We start from the raw sequence: 22,517 nt of genomic DNA, 5'->3' as shown, positions 1-22,517 counted from the left end.
TTTGTTGCATTGAGTTTGTTTTCTACTCTCATTAGTGTAAACAATTCATCAAATTGAAAGGGTCTTGTCTCATTTAGTTGCATATAGGAGTTTTTTGAGTCACATCGGTAAGGCCTGAAAACTGATACATAATTTCAAGATAAACTTTAAAATGTATTCAATTAACCTAAGGCACATTTGAAACCTAATGATCACATTTATAAGGCCTAGGTTAGAGACGTGTTCTGGCATCTTTAAACCTAGCAGTTATTGTTCGCTTCGGCACTAGACAGCGCTAGTATGGACTTGTGCTCCCCGTACCGTCATGTATATAAAGGGAGACCCCACTAGGTTGCAAATCCTTTATCCATAGGAAGTCAAGTCTCCCGCCTTGTAAACGTGATACACCGAACACAGCATTTGGGGAGATTACCTGCCTATATTTCTCGGTTCGCTGGTAGGTATTTTGCAGTTCATGGTTACCTGGTAATCCTTTTTGCCTAGATTATCCTGAGTAGTCATTTTGATCTTTTTGACTCCCTAAATATAAAATATCATCTGAGCGCTTGTCCTTTTGAGCTCGTTTCAAACTGAAAGTGATAGAGTCACCTTTTCTTTTTTCTTGACTCTTAAAACATGAAAAAGCACCAGTTTGTTTTTACGTCTTAAAAAATTGTTGCCCACGATCATATAATATTCTTGTTAGTCTTTTTCTGGACCACATCGTGAGTATACCTTTAAATACATTTTAAAATCCTTGGAATCAATCTCTCTCTTCTTGTTAATTGAGACAAAGTCATCGTGGCTGAACCATCAAGTTCGCCTAGTTCCTCTTCCTCTCCTCTGTCTGAAAGATCACCTAAGGAGCCTTTTCCTGAATTACTGCAGTCACTTGAGGACCAAGGTGTTGAAATTGGAATTGTTCTAAGCATTCAACCTTTGTCATCTCATCCTCCCCCTCCCTCAGATACTGGGTCACTTTTTGACATTGGCCCAGAATCTTCAGATAATCCTATCCAGACTCTTGAGAGTCCGCTGACTTCTGAAGGTTAGCTTGGACTGGTTGTTTATCATCTGAATCCTTTTGTGATATCACCACAACGTCCATACAGTTCATACGATCAGCAGGGTATTCCTTTGGAATTCCCCTCGAACATCTTCGATTGTCCATCATCGTTTGTTTTCACCCATAGAATCAGAAGGTGAAATCCCAGTCTCCTCTCCGGGTCACTCAGAGGTTTCCACTCCACACACTATCGATGAGCAGGAATATCCTTTCCCTCCTGAAGGTTTCCCTTACACGGGAAGCATTCCAACCAGTGTTCATCCTGAGTTACCACGTAATTACGTGACTTTAGCTCAATTGGTTTCAGGTATGCCTAGTGCCTCATCGCTATATCACAACCCTATCTGGTCATCTGGCGCTATGCCTACCTCAGGTTCATTCATTCAGAACCCGACCTCCCAACTGATGGTGCATTCTACAATTACTTTAGTTTCGGTGCAACCCACCATTTTGAATCCTCTTGTTTCATCGGTCCAAGTAACCATCCGTTTCAACCGATGGTCTCGAGTCATGTCTCTATCAGCTCTTTGATCCCTCCAGTAAGTGGACAGGTTGTGCCACCGTCTGGGGGGAAATGTCCGAATGTTTCTATGATGTTTGGCACAACCAATGTGAGTGAATCACAAACTCACATGGTTGGGATGATCCATCCCTCTTCTGGTGTCATTCTAAACCCTATTGGTCCTGCTGGATCGAGTAATGTCCAATACCAACAGCCGAACCCTATTGGTCCATCTAGGTCAAGTAACGTCTAGTACCAGCAGCCCAATGTGGCTCAGTTTCAGTACCAACCTCCTTATGTTCCATATGGTTCACAAGCGATGGTTAATTTTCCATACGTCCCTTAACCTGGACCTTATGTTCAGCCTAGTTCGTCCGTTGCGCCTGGTGGATATGGCCAGATACAATTTGGGAACTTTCAAGGTGTCACTTCTGGAATTATTCAAGTACCCTTGCAACAGCAAGGACAGCTTCTATAGCAGCAAGGTAAACCTTCGTTGCAGCAAGGGCCATCCATGCAGCAACAAGGACAAATAATGCTGCAGCAAGGACAACTGCAACAACCACAGGGACAACCCTTGCAACCGTTGCAACAAACTGTGCAGTCGCAAATGCAATATGTTCATAAATCCTCCCAGTCAATGTCGTCGCAAGGTCAACCTCTGCAGCCACATGGACAGCCTTTACAGCCGCAAGGCCAGCCCTTGCAGCAACAAGGTCAACCCAGGCAGCAACAACCCTTATACTCATATCAACAGGGTCAACCTTTGCAAGGGCAAGGTCAGGGTCAAGTCTTGCAGCAGCACACTCAAAATCCTTTTGTCCAAGAGCAGCAGGTCCAAAATCCTTATGTCCAAGGGAAGCAAGTGCAAAATCCTTACATCCAAGGGCAGAAGGTCCAAAACCCTTTTGTCCAGGGGAAACAGGTTCAAAACCCTTATGCTCAGGGGCATGAGGTGCAAAATCCATATGTCCAAGGTCAATAGGCTCAACAACCTCTTAACCCTATGTTGCTTATCAGCAGCCTATGGCTAGGCAATGTCAGGGCTTTCAAGGTTATAATCCTCCCTACGAGCAAGGTAACCTATAGTGGGGGCAAAATCAAATGCCATGTGGACAAAACCCTCCACTACGGGGACAAAATCCTTACCAGTAGGGATGGGTTCCACCGGTAGGGCCCGTTTATCGACCTCAAATGCCTTTCAATACCCAATTGTCATTCTTGGCTACACTGGAGTTGCCAGATGTGTTTAGGCTCACGAATGACCTAATTCTTCATTTGCCATATTGGCCTCTAGTTCCATCCAAGATCCCGAGTGATTGTCCGAAGTTTGAAGGAAAATCGAAAGAGGATACACAAGCCCATGTGATGACATATCACCTCTGGTTCTCCTCGAATTCCTACATTGATGATTCCCTTCGTCTTTGGCTTTTCCAACGAACTCTCACAGGTGTTGCAGCCAAGTGGTATATCGAGCTACCTCGAAATACCTATCATGACTTTAACACTCTCACCATGGCCTTTCTCACACACTTCCAAGTGTCGGTTCGCTATGAAACTGTTACCCATCTGCTAACATCACTCAAGCAAGACACTGCGACCCACATCTCTGATCACATCCATGAATGGAGATGTAGGCGTTTCCTGATTAAGTTTGAGATTGCTGATCAGATGTTGACCAAGTGGTTCACCAAATCATTCGTCAGCAAAATTGCTGAGGACATTGATATGGGTGGATGCGTCACTGAGGAACAAGCCATCGTGCGTGCCCATTATCTAAACCTCGTCTATTCACAATCTGGCACATTATATGATATGTTATCCAATGCGCCCAGACCATCATTTGATCTGGCAACATCTAAGTCTCCAGTTACACCTCTTGTTCATTGAGTAATTGGTTCAATGACTCAAACCCCCGCAAAATCTTCTTCCAAACAAAAGTCGGTCTCCAACACTACTTCCAATGATTCCTCTCACAATTCACCTGGCCCTGGTAAAACCTTAGAGGTTCACATTGTCCAGTCTACCGCAACGGACAAATCCTCAAAGGTAAGAAGAAAGGAAAAGGCAAGGGTAAAGCCAATGCCCTAAAATAGGGCCCTCCTAAGTTGTCTACTAGTGATGCTTCCCAACATAAGCCCAAATATCCATGCCTCATCTGTGAGGAGGATCACTATACTAAGGATTGTCCTAGACGATCCGAATTTAGTTGTTTTCTCAAAGGGACCCCAACTATCCTAAAAGATCCCTTTCTGTCCCAACAAACCCAAATGGTAGACCAACCTTAGTCATTTTCTTCCTCAGGTTCACAAGTGTTCATGATGAATACACTGATTAATGTGGCTACCAGGTCAAAAGATTATCAAACTCCTACCCTGACAATAGGGAAAGAGAAAGAAGGTACCCCTTCTTCTTCTACCCCGTCCAGTTCTGGTCCTCTCCATATAGAGCGACCTAACCTTGATTCTGCCATTCAACCACCTTCTCGAGGTGTGCTACGAAAGTCCTCGTACAATCTAAGCACTCGAGCCGCTCAACATTATAACATTGTTGAAGATTTGGCTCAAGCGCCATCAACTATGTCTGCTCTCGAGGTCCTTCAAATATGTCCTTCTCAATGGAAATCGTTACTATTGGCTATTGGCGGTATTTATCCAATTGACTCTAATCTCATTTTTTTTGATCTGGAAAACCACGTTTCGTGTTTACCTCATCAAATTGCCTTTCTCATTCAGGTGATCATAAATGAGAAAACCATTCATAGGACCGTCATCGATGAAGGTGCTTCTACCTGTATCATGTTTGTCGCTTGTTGGAAGGCAATTTGTTCTCGTACTCTGAACCAGTCCCCTAACACTTTGGAAGCTTTTGACAGACGCGATTCGTGGCCATTCAGTGTCCTTCCAAATATTTCCATTACTTTGGAGGGCAAGATGGTACATGTCGAAGTAGAGATCGTTGACGCTAATCTTAACTATAATATTCTACTCAAACGGAGTTGGGCCCATGCCATGCATGCTATAGCCTCCTCCCTTTTCCATTTGATTCGTTTTCTTCATCAAGGGAAGATAGTCACAGTCGACCAACTGTCCTTCTTTGCCTCTTCCTCCTCGGATGGCAATGTTCCTTATGTAAAGCACACTGGTGCTCCTTATGAGAGTGTGGGGGCAGGACTTTTTAAAGATCCCACCTTGATGGGTATTTTTCCGCTCTCGCCTCCACTTGTTGCCTCTGTCAACATGATCTCGGTCAAGTCTAATGCTTGGGTCATTCCCTCACCAGATCTTATTGATACATGGGGCGAGGTTATGTTGCTAAGTCCTATCGAAATTAATTATGTGGAGATTTTTTCGGCTTCACCTTCAGTGTCCTCTGATCATCCTATTTCGAGAACATCTCTCGGTGCATATTCTCAATCCCCATGGCCTAGTTCTTCGGAATCCCCTAATCCCTTAGCCAAAACTTTTCTTTCTGGTGAGAGTATCATGGAAGTTATGTCTCTGGAGGAAGTACCTTGGAACGACACTCATCATCGTTCCTCGTTCTTGCCTAGCCCGGCAATCATGTCTACTTGTCTTGAAAAGTTATCTTCTCAGTTCCCAACCCTACCACTTTAGACACCGATCATGACTCATGAAGTTTGGTCGAAAGGGAACATGGGTAACATTACCAAACGATGCCAATTGATATTTCTATCAAGCCTGGTGTCGTTGAAAATGTCCATTTCAAGGTAACTTGTTATCCAAATGAGATTAAGTTCTATACTCGTCTGTTCCAAGAGTTTTGGGATGTTTTTGCGTGGTCATATGAAGAAATGCCTGGCATTGATCCAAGTATAGTCATGCACAAAATTCCAACTTACCCTCATGTGAAGCTCGTTCGCCAACGACTTCATCTAGTGCACCCTAGAAAAGCGGCCACCATCAAGGGTGAAGTTGAAAAACTTCTTAAATCTGGATTTATTTATCCAATCCCTCTTACAGATTGGGTGTCGAATATTGTACCGGTGACAAATAAACAAGGAACTATTCGCGTTTGCGTCGATTATCGTGATCTCAATCGTGCATGTCCAAAGGATATTTGCCCCACTCCCTTCATTAACCAGATCATTGATGAATGTGCTGGGAGTGAATTCTTTTCTTTTATGGACGATTTTTTTGGTTACAACCAGATAAACATTCCGCCAGCTGATCAAGATAAGACAGCGTTTATTTGTCTGTGGAGACCTTCGCATATAAAAAGCTCCCTTTTGGCCTTAAGAATGTTGGGGCTACATTTCAGAGAGAGATGTCTTATGTGTTCCACGATATTCGAAACATCATTCATCCTTACTTGGATGATCTCCCCACTAATTCTCATAAGTGCCATGATCATCCTTATCATCTTTGGAAAAATTTTCATCGCTGTAGACACTACAACATTTGTTGAATCCACATAAATGTGTCTTCTGCATCAAATCCGTATGACTCCTCAACTTTATCGTTTTGAACGAAGGTATTGGCCTTGATCCTCTTAAAGTCGAGGCCATTGTTAATTTATCCCCTCCATCTTCGCTGCATCAATTACAGAGTCTGCAGGGGAAAGGAAATTTCCTCTGTCATTTGCTACCGAACTATGCTAAGCTAGCTTCAGGGTTCACCCGGTTGCTCAAGCAAGGAACCCCATTTGTTTCGGATGCGGTTGCCAAAAAGTCTTTCGATGACCTAAAATCTATCCTCATTCATGCTCCTTTGCTACACCCTCCGAACTATCATCGCGATTACTTCCTTTATCTAGTTGTAGCCTCTAGTACCATCGCTATGGTGCTGGTAAAAGATGACAACAAAGATAATGAACATGTTATTTACTACCTCAGTTGCAATCTCCTCGACACCGAGACATGCTATGCTCATGTCGAGAAGTTGGCTTTGGCTGCCACACAGGTTGTTCAGCGCTTTTAGCATTACATTCTCCTTCGCACTACCACTGTGATTTCCAAATGCAACCCCATGACCTACATGCTGACTCGTCAATTTCTAGGGGCCAAGTATTATAATTGGATTGTCATCATCCAAGAATTCAATTTTGTGTTCACTAATACCAAATCTAAGAAATCACTGGTCTTCGCTGAGTTGATTTGTTCCCTTCCCTCTGCTTCTCTTCCTATTGGTGTTGATAAGCAGCTCCCAGACGAGACTCTTTTCTTTATTAGCACTCTCGACCCCTAGTATGGTGATATCATCGTGTATCTCTAGACATTCACCTTCCGGTCTGTGTTGAGCAAGGATGATCACCAACGCATTCGGCATCAATCCCAACCTTGTCGTATCATTGGCAATACTTTATACCACATCGGTGTCGATTCAATTCTTCATCATTGTCTCTCTCTCGAGGAGGTTGAGAGAGTCTTGAATGACTGCCATTATGGCACATGTGGCGGTCATCTGTCTGGATATGTAACTGCTCAGAAAATACTTTGCGCTGGCTATTTTTTACCCTCCATCTTCAAGGATTGCATCCTTGTTGTTCGCAAATTCCATGAGTGCCAAATTTATTAGTGAAAAATGTGCGCCCCACCCACTCACCTACACCCCATTATTACCGTTGGTCCTTTTTCCAAATGGGGCATCGACTATATGACATGTAACCCTCATTCGGCCGGGGGGCATGGTTATATTATCGTTGCTATGGATTACTTCACCAAATGGGTCGAAGAGATGCCTACATACTCTGCAAACGGTAAAACAACGGCTCAATTTCTATTCAATCACATTATTTCCAGGTTTGGAGTGCCTCAGGCCATTGTCACCAACCATGGCTCCCATTTTCGAGATTACATGATGGTTGAGTTGACTTCTACGTTGGGCTTGCGCCACAATGGCTCAACCCCATATTACCCTCAGGCCAATGGCCAAGTTGAAGCTGTGAACAAAGGCTTGGTTACGATGCTTCAACGCACCATTGAGATGCACAAGTCAAATTGACATCTCATTCTCGTTTCAGCTCTGTGGGCTTACCAAACCTCGACCAAGGATGCAGCTGGATTCATACCATTCCAACTAGTCTATGGTCTGGAAGCAACTTTACTGATTGAGTGCAAAATTCCCTCACTCAAGTTGGCTGTCTAACTTCTCCCCGAGACCTCACCTCGGGAAGAGCGCCTCTTGTATTTAGAACGGCTAGATGAGACTCGTTGTCTTACTACTTGGGTCATCAAAGCGCAGAAAAAGTGAGTCAAGTCCTATTTTGATCAGTCTCTCTCTCCTCGAGCTTTTTCTGAGGGTGATTTGGTTCTTTTGTATGATCAGGCTAATGATAAGCTGGGGTAGGTAAGTTTGAACCCATGTGGCACGAGCCCTACATTGTTAAACATGTGTTACAGAAAGGGGCTTATGAGCTAATTGATTAGGGAAATCCCTTAGACGAGCCCCGTCATGGGCTTTATCTCAAAAAGTACTATGCCTAGGTCATCTTGCATGGATACTTTTGTACAATAGTTTGTTATTCATTTTTGTGCAGTGTGGTTTGGTGTGTTGTTTTTCAAGAAGATTTCCTGCTTATTATGTTGTTACCTTCTTTGCAGATGTCTGTGTCTCCTCACATCGGTTTCGCTGGTGGTGCTTTCTATAGTACCCGGAATCTATCATCCGCAACATGGGCCATTTATGACCCCCATGGTGAGTTGATTGATCTTCAAGGTATTTGTTTAGGTCGAACAACTAATAACATTGCTAAGTATAGCGCAGTTATCGAATTGTTGTCAGAAGCTATTGCTCTTGACATCCAGGAATTGGTTGTCAACCTTGATTCACAACTTGTTGTTCTTCAACTCAACAGGCAATATTCCATCAGAAACCCTCAGATATTGAGAATGTATTTGCGTATTCGTCTATTGGAGAGAAATTTTGATTACATTACATATCATCATATTCCTAGGCATATGAATACATTGACAGATGCATTAGCTAATTATGTGTTGGATAGACATTTGCGAAACATGTGAAAAACAAAACAAAACATTTGTACCATAGTAAGCAAGGAAATATAGCATGTGTGTGTGTGTGTGCGTGTCGATAATTTTTGTCATACATCAAAACCCCAAAAAATAATATGTGTGTTTAGGTACATCTGTGGCTCCCAGGCCTCAAAAAAGTAAAAAGCTAGACCTATGAACTACTCGGTATGGTGCTCATGATAGCATGTAACTGCTCGTACTACACAAGTCAACAATCGGGGGATCCGGTCTGATACCCCCACTGTGTGCCTCTGATACTGGCGTGGGATGTCACCCACCCGGGCATACTCTGGGATACCTCTGGTCAATCCCTCGAGGTTCCACGTGATTTCCTCCTCATTATCGCTTCCTTCCTGATAAGGAGCGATATCGAACTACCAAGCAATGCACCTGGCAATCGAGGACATCCCAGTAGGACACTCTAGTGCCACATTTGCATTTACAAAATCGAAATGTCATGAATGCATGTATTTCAAAAACAATAAAAATTTAAAAATTAAAATTGTTTGTTTTTACCTCCATCGTCATAATCTTCTCCCTTTGGGAGCAGCATATCTGGATCGCCGCGGAAGTCAATACCGCTATAAGGCCAATCCTCTACTACGATCAGCTATCGCCGTAGTCACGAAAAGAAGGCGGGCTTATATGACATATGTTGGTCCCCAGTGATTCTAGGCATCAGTGCACTCCAGCAGACCATATGCGGGTCTCGTGGCAATGGCAAATCCACCTCAGCGAGCTGGTAGTGAAATAGCGGGATCTGCTCCAAAAAGAAGGTCACTAGAATGGAACCACAGTAGAATTGCTTCAGGTTCCCCGCCTTGGCTTTGGATAGCTGGCGCTTCATGTTTACCTTCATGGCTTCCACCCAGCTGAAGATTGTCAGCGTCGTACAGTCTATAGCATACTGAAACATGGACTTGTTAGACTCATGTTGTGCCTAAGCCCCAACTACTCTGTTTATGGTCAACAGCAACGCTTTCAGCACAAAATCCCGAATAGTCATGATCTCTATCTTGTCGCTCTTTGATTTCAGTGCTTCTAGGCAATGTTCTGCAAGCAACATGTTCACACTTGCCCTAATAGGCTTTGACCCATATAGATTAATTGGTTCCCTTCTTCGGGACAGTCCAGTGATGAAATGAATTTCGGAAGTTTCTAACTCCAGTTCTTGGTCCCGGATCATAAAAACTTCTCGGTTGACATCCCAAAGACTAATCAAGTACTGAAACAATTCGAATTGAGCCTGAAGACCTGATGTGAGGAATAATTTGAGGAGCCCACAGTTCCTCAGGGCATTCAAGCAATTTGGGTCTACCATTGCCTGTGAATCAATGTCCTCATGCTCACGTTCTCTCCAATCAACCATTTTTCGTTGTGTTTTCCTTGCAAAAACCATAAAATCAAGTCAATAATCATCTTTGCCTAAAGAAATTTGGATAAAATCAGAGAAATTTGGGCAAAAAATTGAAATTTTTGTGTTCATGGCACCGGCGCAACTCTTTTAACAGTTCGATTCATGGAGTTAATAACCCTCAATCGATGCGATTCCATGCCCAGAAATCACACCGACCGAGGGAGAATTGTTTTTGCTAAACCCTCCTCAAGAAATCCAAAAAATAGTTAAAAACAGGAAAAATAAGATTTAAAATCAAGCTCAAGGTCTCAGCTCTTACCTGCAACTAACGGATTGTCGAATGGCCTCTTAGATCTCCCGCAATCTGCTCCTGAAAATCTAGGGCACAAATGGGTCAAAAGTTCTCCACGCAAGGTAAAAAGGTAAAATGGTAAAAATTATTTACTTTTTCTTCCTTTTATCATTTTTCATGAAATATTAGGGTTTTAAAAGTATTTTTAACCTATTTTTACCTCAAAAAATGGATAATGCATTTACCTTTTGTGCGGTAACAGGTGAAAAATTACTGATGATGGTACTAGAGTCACGTTTAAGCTCTTTTCTCGACTCGTAAAACTCAAATGGAAATATCGCCGAGTATTTTTCCCTTTTTAACTCATAAAAGAGAATAAAAATGGGGGCTTTGCTTTTAAGCTCTTTTCTGAGTCTTTGAACACGAAAATATCGCTGAGCTCTTTTCGTTTTGAACTCGTTAAAGGTTGCGAAATGTCGTTTACCCAATATACGTTTACCACTTTTTCGAGCTGGGATAAACTATTTACGAAAAAGGTACTCCTTGACTGAAATGGTCAAGCAGTTCTCTCAAGTATCGTTTTCTACATTTTCGAGCTCGAGAGACACAAATGTATGAAAAGGGACCATGTGGAGTTTTCTTTTTTGTGTCTTTTTCAAACTCTCTAAACATGAAAAAGATACCGAGTTACTCCTTTGTCGGACTCGTTAAAACATTAAACAACATCAAATTCATCACTATGACGAACATGAGCTTCTCCTTCCTAGGGCTCATTAATCTTACTCGGTTGGATTCATTCGAAGGATGGAATTACAATGCAAGCACATGCTATCCCCTTCAAGCTTGCGATTAAAAAATAATTGGGGAACTTGCCATAAATGGTGGGGGGAAATGGGAAATTCTATCAGTTGTGTCAGCCGCTCACTCTTGAACATGACACTTTCTGTTTCATGTCGGGTTGGGATATACCCCTTTCATCATTAACCTTCATGGGTTGGGCCGTTCATTTTTGCCTTCCATTTGATCTCTGTCACATCATCATGACCACCAATCATATGGATCCAAAATTTGCCAAACTCTGGAATCGTGTCGCCGATATGTTCAAGAGTTAGTCCTTCTACATTTACACTTACTCTTGATTCTCTGTATCATTTGAAATCATTGCATCCCTTTGTCTCGTGTCAACGAAGTGGGATACATCATGGACATCATGGCCCTCCTTTGACACGATCACTTCCTGTTGACTTCAGCTCACTATCCAGGAAGCTGGTCGAGAGACTCCCTTCGAGTACCTTAGAGCTTGCATGCCCTAATGGCAAGTTCTTCGCACTCGATGACAAGTTCACATCATTGGCTTTTGATCGGGTGATTTCATGGGTGTTCAACTTCAATTCCTTTATTCACATTCCATGGATTGTGTTGTTGGTACCTTAAGAGCCATTGTCATTATTGGTGGTTTCTCTCGCGCTTGTTAATAGTTCACATCATTGACCAGTAATCAAGTGACTTTCTAGCATGTTCGACTTCAACACATTCATTCACATGTTAGGATTTGTAATTTGATCAGGTCGTGTTGGAGTGCAAGACCCTAGGCTCAGATTACACAAGTCCAGGTTGCAAGGTGATGTGACATGATCATGCTGATATACATGTCTCTTTCAGATGGATGGCTGTGACCATACCATGAGTTGTTATATGTGATCCTTCTCATTATTGGATGGTTGCGACCATACCTTGGTTTCAATATGATCCTCTCTATTGGATGGCTGTGCCCATGCCTTGGATCCATTTACATGGTGTTTCTCTGGATGGATGCGTCTATACCATGATTCATATATCATTTGATAGAGTTTTCAGTGATGTACATGTATCTATGCTTGCTTGTAGGTTTTTTGACGATGGACTCCGGTTCCCCACATTTACTTGTAAAGCATTTCACCCCACTCTAGTTCGGCCTTCACACTTTATGGGGCATATGTTACACAGAATTTTTTCACTGTCCCTGTACTCCCTGTTCCACAGTCCTGTAGGACCTCTACAGTGAACCCTACATGCTTTCCCATCATGAAAAAACTCCCATTATGTCCCTCTTCATGAGCAGAACAATTCCTTTTTGCATCATTTCCCAAGAATCTTCCTTTTACCCCAGTTTACAAGACTAGTGCTAATGACCGGTTTCCTCCTTGCGCTGATTTGCAGAGATTAAAACCAGGACTAGTGACGTACAGCACTACTGAGCCTTTTTTCAGTCGCATCGATCCTCTTTTGGCAAGTTTTTTAAATATGGAGTCGAAACTTCCAAGTCTAGAAGCTTCATAACGTAAATCTAGTAAATGGTTGGGCTGGATGGAGCCGAGGAAGTCAGTTTGGGCTCCTTTCCCCTATTATAATGGAACCAATCCAATAGATAAGGCCTTCTCCCATGATAAGAGGAACCATCTCCTCTCCATCCAAGCTATATAAACCCCTCCTTTTACAAGCTACACTAGTTTCAGTCTTAGTATTTTTGGAGCTTCAATAATCAACAAGACATCTATAGCTTGTACCTCTCTAGTTTATGTTTGAGGGAGAATAGTGTGTTTGGTTTGGTTTGAAACTAAAGGGAAGAAGCCTTAAAACTTCCATTGTTGGGGCTATCCATGAGATGCTAGCAGAAGTGTGGGAACCCGGATACATCAGAGGAGACCAGCAACATCAAGGCATTGGTTGTAATCTCTTTCTGAACTTATATGAATACAACTATTGATTGATTTCCTACATTAAAGTGTTATCTTACATTTGATGGCTTAATGTTCCTTGACCTGTTAAGTAGGCTGAATGCAATTTGTATGCTATCACGTTTGTTGTTGTTGTTTGTTTGCTTGTTTCAGGTATTCGAAGGAAGGAAACGAAAAGTAGCTAGAGTAAGGAAGCAGGATCATCACCAAGAGGAATAGTGTTCTAAGAGGTAGGCCCTCTTATTTGATTCTAGCTTAAGGAAGTTTTCCATAGATTGTTTGTTTGTGGCTAGACCCGCTCTCTCGGGCTAGAGGAATTGTTTGTGTCTGCACTGAGAATTTACCTGCACCACAAGGGATCCAACCCTATATTATCCAAGGCACCAACCTTGAGTTTAGGAGCACCAATGTTATATTTGCCAAGCACCAACTTGGACTTTCCAAGGCACCAACCCTGTCAATTCTAAGGCACCAACCCTAAGGGCTCCAACCCTATAGCTTCACTTTGTCAAGGTATGTTAGGTTGTACTTCACGGCTCCCAAGGTCTTCTTCACCAAACCCTGTCAATCTTCAACTTCACTGTAGTCTTCATGCAACATCATCAATGCCAACCTTGATCTCTTAGAAAGTATCTCCACAACTCTTCATGATACCCAAAATAAGTTTCTTTAATGTTACTCCATGAGGGTTTTAGTTATGCATTAAGGTCTCCCAAAAACTTCCAATATCAGCTTTTCTGCAAGGTTTCAAGCACTTCTTTATAAATTCACAATAGATCAACTCCAAACAGTCTTCAAGATATTCTTCAAAAATTTTGCAAGATATTCTTCAAGATTTGATTCCAATCCTCACAAAGTCTGCCCAAGGTTGCTTTTAGCTTTCATTTTACCAAGTCTTCAAAGTCTCTTCAATAGATCAATCAACAAGCCCAACAAACTTAAGCCCAAACTCCTAGCATTGTTATTTCAATATGAATTTGAGGATTCTTCAATTCTGCTTCAATTTTTGGTTCAAGATCACCCAAGTCTTGCAAGAGTGTTACAATATATCTAGATGTCACGACAACTCTTCAAAGAATATATCATTGTAATTATGTAGTGGATACAATCCTTCAAACTTCCAACCAATATCTAAGCATTAAACTATGTGTTCAATATCCACAATGCCAAACTCTTGTTCAAAATATTATGCCACAGGTGAGGACTAAAAAATCTCCTACAATTTGGAATATTCTTATCACAGGTTCAAGCTCTTCAAGATGACTGTCTTGAGTTAACTCCAAAGGTTATCTGTTTGATCTAACTCATGAGTCACAAATTATGAATTTGAGCTTGAAGAGACGACTGTTCACACACCAAGTGATTGTCCCGAGTTTGGAGAGATAATTGTCCAGGTGGCTTCTACAGATCTAAGCTCAAACCTCCCCAACAAATCTGAGTCATTCACAAGATGACTGTCCACTAACTGGTCTTGTCCGAGTAGCTGTCCACACACATAGATCTGCAATTTGTAATAGGTATGTTCAATTCCGAGATGAACTCCTTCTACAGGTGGCTTTAATCTTGAGCCTAAAAAAATATGACTGTAAATCCGAGCTGACTGTCACACAGATCTGTCTTGAGATGTCCAAACTCTTTAAGAATATTTTACTATACTACTAGTGTAACCCCTTATTGTTATTAGTGCAACCCCCTTATTATATTATTGTGCCCATATAGTCCCCATGTTGTTATTATTATGCCCCATAGAATCCCATCATTGTTATTGTTGTGCCCCTACAATATTATTGTTATGTAGGCTCTGATTGTATTGGGACCCCTTAGACTCCTATATATAGAAAGGAGGTCTTGTCATTTGTATCATCCAAGAATTGTTCATCTGTGTAATGTAAAGAAGGTTTCCCTCTCAAAGAGGCTGATTTTTAAGTCGTTGATCTATCTTTTCTATCTTTTTGTGACCTGGTTTCATAAATTATGTATCAAAGGTTTGGATTCTAGGGTTTTGCTACTCCAAACAGGTCATCGTGGTATTTTCGCTATAACGTTTTTGCTACTAAGTTTCAGAAGCTAAAAAAAAACCCATTTGAGTCAAAATTGTTCTGAACCTTGGGTCAGAATTTCAGATCTTGTCTCGCTATATTTTTGGAGATATGATCTAAGGAAGTTAGGGTTTTTGCAAGCTCCAAAATTCCATCTCAAACAGGTCATCGTGGAATTTTCGCTATAAAAAAATTTCTACGAAGTTTCAGACTCTGAAATTAAAACCCATTTGAGATGAAATCCCGGTGAAGCTCGGACCTGAATTTTCGATCTTGTTTCGCTATATTTGCGAAGATATAGTCCAAGACATTTAGGGTTTTTGCAGGCTCCCAAATTACATCTCAAACAGGTGACCTTGGGAAAATTGTTATAACTTTCTCTCTGAGCATCAAATTGAAACTTCGTAAGAAGTTATAGAAAGAGGAGGGACTGTAATTTTCTGTTTATTTTTTTCAGGTCCGAAGGTTGAAACAGTGATACGTGGCACTTCGTACAAGTTCTCTCTACTGAAAAAGTATATAATCGGGTCGTATTGGGAGATTGGGCATAACTCTTTCTTGGAGAATCCATTTTTGATCAAACTAGTGGCATTGGAAAGAGGATGCAGAGGGCTACTGCAGTTCACAATTTTAGACCTTGGAGATCTGAAATTTCATAGATACAACAGATTCAAGATCGAGCTGCTAAAAGAAAGAAAAAGAATGACTCGAATCAAGAAAATAGAAACACGTAGTAAGCAAAACTGGATGGATGATTTGAAGAATGTGATCGAAGCTACGATAAATAGCTTTATATGTGCCATGGAAGCAGATTTGAAGAAAGGCATGGAATATTTGAAGAAAGACATGGAAGTTTTGAAGGAAGGTGGGACAAAACTGCTACAAGAAAGGCCTCCTAATGACAAAAAGGTAGTAGAGGAAACTCATGATGAAAAAAAAATGTTAATCATGATTTCATAGATTCTAACATTGGATTGAAGACCCACCATATTCAAAAGATTGATATGAGGAAGTTTGATGGAAAGGATCCCATAACATGGATACTAAAGATGGAGAAATATTTTGATCTACATGATGTGAAATTGTTACAAAAGGTACGTATTGCATCGTTATATTTAGAACCGAATCAATTTTTATGGTATAAATGGCTTTGCTCTCGTAAACCACTTGTCACCTAGTCAATTTTCATGGAGGAAATGATAGCACATTATGAGGATACAAAGAGAAACACCTTCTTTAGCCAATTGATAAATCTCAAACAAAAGGGTTCAATGGCAGAGCACATTGAGGACTTCCAAAAATTGAATATAAGGGTAAATGATATTCTAGAGAAGCAGAAGATTGATGTCTTCATAGGGACTTTAAAGGATAAAATTCAACATGTGGTTCATCTTTGGGAACCTAATTCATTGAAGAAGGCATTCAGGTTGGCAAGAAAAAATGAAAGCAAAATTATGGCAACAAGAAACCCTACCACTCACAATTATAAAGATAGAAGTGTTGTTTCTCCTGACCTTCCACAACCTACAAGGTTGACACCACAACAATTGGAAGTAAAAGGATAAAATGACCTTTGTTACAATTGTGATAGAAAATACTCTAAAGTTCATAAGCATTCTGAGATGAAATTATTTTACATTGATTGTGAAGAGGAGGAAGAAAAGGATCAAGAAACGTCAAAAGAATAGGATATACACCAAAAACCAACCCCAGAGAAAGAAGAAACAAATATTACCATATCTTGTAATGCATTGGCAGGAATTACCACTCCTCAAACTCTCAAGATAGAAGGACATATCAAGAAGATAAAGGATAACCTCGCTTTCACGCAGAATCAAATGAAACAACAGGCAGATCAACATCACAACGAAAGAATTTTTTACATAGGCGACTGGGTATTTTTACGACTACAACCATACAAAAAAATGTCCCTCAAACAAGCTAAGAAGGATAATAAAATATCACCAAAGTATTATGGTCCTTATAAAGTGCTGCAAAAGATTGGTACTATGGCATACAAATTGGAGCTTCCTACATCTTCCCGAGTGTACACAATTTTCCATGTTTCATGGTTAAAGAAGGTTATAGGTGAGAATATCCCAATTCAAACAATATTACCAGAACTTGACAAGGAAGGAAAAATCATATTGGAGATGGAAGCAGTCACAAAAACAAGAAATCTACAACTATGAAATCGATCAATTTTAGAGTATCTCATCAAGTTGAAGAACTTACCTGCTGAAGATTCCACATGGGAGGATGATAATTTTATACAGAAGAATCCAGAACTACTCGAGCATTGAGGACAACACTTTTTGAAGGAGAGGGACATGTTAGGTCCCTATACTACTAGTGTAACCCCTTATTGTTATTAGTGCAACCACGTTATTGTATTATTGTGCCCATATAGTCCCCATGTTGTTATTATTATGCCCCATAGAAGCCCACTATTGTTATTGGTGTGCCCCTACAATATTATTGTTATGTAGGCTCTGATTGTATTGGGACCCCTTAGACTACTATATAAAGAAAGGACGTCTTGTCATTTGTATCATCCAAGAATTGTTCATTTTTGTAATGTAAAGGAGGTTGCCCCCTCGAAGAAGCTGATTTTTAAGTCGTTGATCTATATTTTCTATCTTTTTGTGAGTTGGTTTCATAACATTAAACAAATACAACTATAAATCCGAGCTGACTGTCACACAGATATGTCTTGAGATGTCCGAACTCTTTAAGAATATTTTAATCGCTGAAAATTTCCAAACTGTGATCTTAAAACATCCTCCTCGACCTCCTAGTTGTTCTATCCCTTTTCTCTGTGTTTTCACCAAAATTACTTGAGAAAAATAGAGGCCCGAGCCTCTCTTTATATACCATTTCCGTCCTTGAAATGAATAGTCACATCGTTTGTTTGGAGGTCGACTTGTGTAGGCTGCTCAAGTCAGCTCCATGTCCAAATTTAATAAGTTAACTTAATAAATTCATAACTTTCAAACCGCTTGGAATTTAGGGAGTTGTAATAGCTCATTGGAAAGGAAAAATTATGCTCTAAAAGATGGTCTAGGTCTCATAATGATATTTTGCCTCTAAGGAGGTGAAAAAAAAAATTAATGTGACTAGTTGTTATTTAGTGCAGAAATGATTAGGACAGTATGGGCTTCTTCTTTGTCACCAAGTGTTTTTAAGTGAGGTCTCCACTTGTTATGTCTTTAATCATCATGTCATCAAGTGATCTCCAATTCCTTCATTTTCCATGTCATCAAATGTAATGTCACCATATATGTCATCATGATAGTGCAGTGATCCATTATGAACAATAGGCATCTAGGACAAGACTTCTTCTTAGTGGCTTGACATCTTCATTCATGGTATCCTTGTCAAACAAGAGTCTTGACTATCATTATCCATGTCAGGAATATTGACATCTCGGTCAATTCCATATTGACATCAATGACAACCTAGATTAACATGAAGAAGATTATTCACAAGGGAGCCTTGGTATTCGTCGCACAATGTCAACAAATAGAGTTATTATCGATGGAAGGGGTCCACCAATAGTCTAAAGTTTCATCCCTAATCCAGAAATATGACAAGGTTTTTCAATATTTATCGATGAAATTGCCCCTTGAAAGGAAAATTGAACATATCATTAAAGTCAAACTAGATTCAACACCAGTAAATGTAAAGCCATATCACTATGCCCATCATCATAAAACAGAAATAGAATGACTGATACAAGATCTGTTAAAGCATGGAGTCATTACGAAAAGTAGAAGTCCATACATTGCACCAATTGTATTAGTCAGAAAGAAACTTAGATGTATCTCTCTGGTTGTGTATAGATTACAGAGGATTAAACAAAATTACTATTAAACACAAATTTCATATCCCATTCATTAATGAGATGCTAGACCAACTCCATGGTGCATAATATTTCTCAAAATTAGATTTGAGATCAGGATACTATCAAATTTGAGTGAGATTAGAAGACGTTGAAAACACTGCATTCATATCTCATTAAGGGCATTATGAGTTTAAGGTAATTCCATTTGGTTTAACAAATGCAACATCCACCTTCCAGGAAACCATGAACAAACTCTTCCATTCGTACTTGTGAAAATTTGTATTAGTCTTCTTCGACGATATCCTCATTTATAATAAAATGTGGAAGGATCACCTCAAGCATCTAGAGGAAGTACTTTCTGTATTAGAGAAGAATCAATTTTACGCCAAGTTATCAAATTGTACCTTTGGGCAAAGGGAAGTTGAATACATGGGACATGGCATATCCAGGGAAGGAGTCAAAGTGGACCTCAACAAAATCAAAGTAATTAAAGAATGGGCCAAACCCAATAACATATCAAAACTGGGAGGATTTCTAGGTTTAGCTGGTATTACAAAAGGTTCATAAAACACTATGCACATTTGACAGCGCCCCTGACAAACTTATTAAAAAATAATGCTTCTCAATGGCATAACCAAGCAGACAAATGCTTCAAGAATCTAAAACAAGTTATGTCAACCAAGCTAGTACTGGCAACTCCAGACTTCTCAAAACCATTCATAGTAGAATGTGATGCTTTAGGGTTTGGAATTGGAGCAATATTAATGCAAGAAACCCACCCTATAGCCTTCGAAAGAAGGAAGCTTAACAAACAGGAAAGATTGAAATCAACTTACCAAAATGAGATGCTTGCCATCATACTAAATGGTGACGGTACCTGCTCAGGAAGTAAGTTCTCAATATGAACCGATCACAATAGTCTTCAATTCCTACTTCAACAAAAAAACATTATCAACGGAACAACAAAAGTGGTTGGAGAAACTTTCAACATTCAACTTAGAAATACTGCACAAATGGGGAAAGGAAAATGTCATCGCTGATGCACTCTCACGAAAGGATGATGACAACACAACATGTGTCCCCTTGGTAATTGTTCCTAACTAGTTAGACGAAATACGAGCTGAGTATGCCAAAGATTTGGACTGTGGTTCTATGATTGAAAATATTAGTCAATATGTCAATTTTGAATGGAAAAATGACCTATTATGGTACAAAGGTAGAATTTACCTAATCACATCATCCAAATTTAGAGTCAAAATTCTAAAGGAATCTCACAGTTCTCCTGCAGCTGGGCATGTTGGATTCTTCAAAACTTACTACAACATTCAGAAATCATTTTACTAGAAAGGTATGAGTAAGGAAATCCAAAAGTATGTCATTGAATGTGATGTTTTTCAGAGAAATAAGGGTGAAAATATTCCAACTCCTGGGTTACTACACCCATTACACATTCGAAATAAAAAATGGGCGGAAATCTCGATGGATTTCATTGAAGGATTTCCTATGTCTGATGGTAAGGACAAGATATTTGTCGTAGTGGATAGACTCACCAAATATGCCCACTTCATGGAAATCAGAAAAGCTGACACAACCAAGCAAATTGTGGAAGTGTTCTGTAAAAACATTTACAAACTACATGGTTTTCCCAAGGTTATTGTCAGTGATAGAGACACAAATTTTAAAGGCAATTTTTGGAAATATTTCTTCCACCAAGCAAAATGGTTAGACTAAAGTTGTAAATAAATGTTTGGAAACATATCTCCGTTGTTTTGTCACCAAAAAATAAAACAAATGGTTTCAGTGGCTACACCTGGTAGGATGGTGGTATAATACCACCTATCATACTTCAACTAAAATGACTCCCTTCCAAGCCCTATATGGCTATGAACCACCCAGGTGGAAGGATTTTGCGCTGCACAATTCTAAAGTTCAAGCAATAAAGAACCACTTAGAAGAAACCCAAATAATTATTAACTTGTTAAAATAAAATCTAATAGTGGCATGGAATAGAATGAAGCAACAAGCTGACCAACATCACACCGAAAGAGAGTTCGAAGAAGGAGATTGGGTTTTCATCAAACTTCAACCCTATAAGCAGTTATCATTAAAATAACAAAGGAAAAATAAGTTATCTCCTAAGTATTATGGACCATCCCAAATATTAATAATAAATAAGTAGTGTGGCTTATGGATTAAAGTTACCAGACCATTGTCAGATTCACAACACATTTCATGTATCAAGCCTCAAAAAGCTACTTGGTCAAAATCAAACAATGCAAATAGAGATACCCGAGACTAATGAAGAAGGAAGGATCATATTAGAACTTAAATGCATACTTTCCACTAGATAGAAGGTACTACGATCCAAGACTATTAAAGAATATCTTATCAAATGGAAAAGACTACCAAAAGAAGACTCATCATGGGAGACAGAACATTTTTGCCAACAACACCCAATATTGCCTATGCTTTGAGGACAAATCATTTTTAAGGGAGAGGCAATGTTATGAATACAATATTCATAACTATATAATATATTAAAATAAATAATAAAATAATAATAAATAAACATTAATTAATAATTAATAAATTGAATTAAGTTGCCCAATTAATTATGAAAGGGCACTTATGTCAAAAGTCGTGTCTTGACCTTGTGGCAAGTCAACTCCTATAAAGGAGAACCGCCCAAGGTCCTGTAAATCATCCATTATTGAATTTTATATATATATATATATATATATATATATAGATTATGTGCATCAATGTGTCTTTGATTGGCAAATTTAGTGAAAAAAGTTTAATTGTTCCATTACTCTTCCTCGTGATATACACTTGCATAATTCAGAAATTTCTTAAGATGTAAGTTGGGATACATCTCCTTTACCCAACAAATTTAAGAGATCAATCTGTTCATCCCTAAGTGGGTGGAGTAAAATGGTTTTTAAAGTGTCAAATCCTAATTTATGTTTCTTTTCCCTTTTAACATTGTAAACAAATATTTCCACAAAATCTTCAAGGTTGTCATCATATCTTTGGCTCATTTTAAAAATGCCTTCCTTAAGATCATGTTGAATGCAATAATCTTTTTATTTTTCTAAAAAGAGTTGTCTTATTGCATCCCATGTTCCTACAAAATTTGTCCCTAATCCCATGAACCATTAAATTAAAGTTCCATCTTTTAATGTAGCTAGAAATAACTTTAATTTTTGAGGATCTTGCAAATAGTCATAAATTCTAAAAAATACTTCAAACTCGAAAACAAAAGTTTATGAATCCTCAGTCGCATACCATGAAAATTTGGAAGTAATGATGGAGAAATACTTTTCATGTTGAGATTAGTATTTGTATCCTAAATAGGAAATCCATATGGATCTTCTTCATTATCATCATCTCCATATCCTCTTTTTCCTCTTCCAAGTGGAGGTCTTTTATCACCTCCCCCTTCACCTGATATTCTTTCATTTTCAGTTCAATAAGGAGGTAATACCTCTCCTTCTCCTTTTTCCATTGATTATTTGGAATTGAGAAAATATGTTTCTTCAATTGGATTTTTCTCAATTGTTTCTTCAATTATTGGCTCTACAAAGAAGTTTCCTTCTTCTTTTTCTTCTTCTCATTTAGTAGGTATTTCAAGCTTTTATGCAACATGTTCTACTGTTGAACGAGAGAGAGATAATTGCTTCTATCAAAGATGTTGGTTCTTCTCTAGTCCTTATTTCAGATCTTT

Source organism: Pinus tabuliformis, chromosome 6, assembly GCF_031772625.1.
Source record: "Pinus tabuliformis cultivar Carrire ecotype Pingquan chromosome 6, CPIR1, whole genome shotgun sequence".
NCBI lineage: Eukaryota > Viridiplantae > Streptophyta > Pinopsida > Pinales > Pinaceae > Pinus > Pinus tabuliformis.
This window is presented reverse-complemented; position numbering follows the sequence as displayed.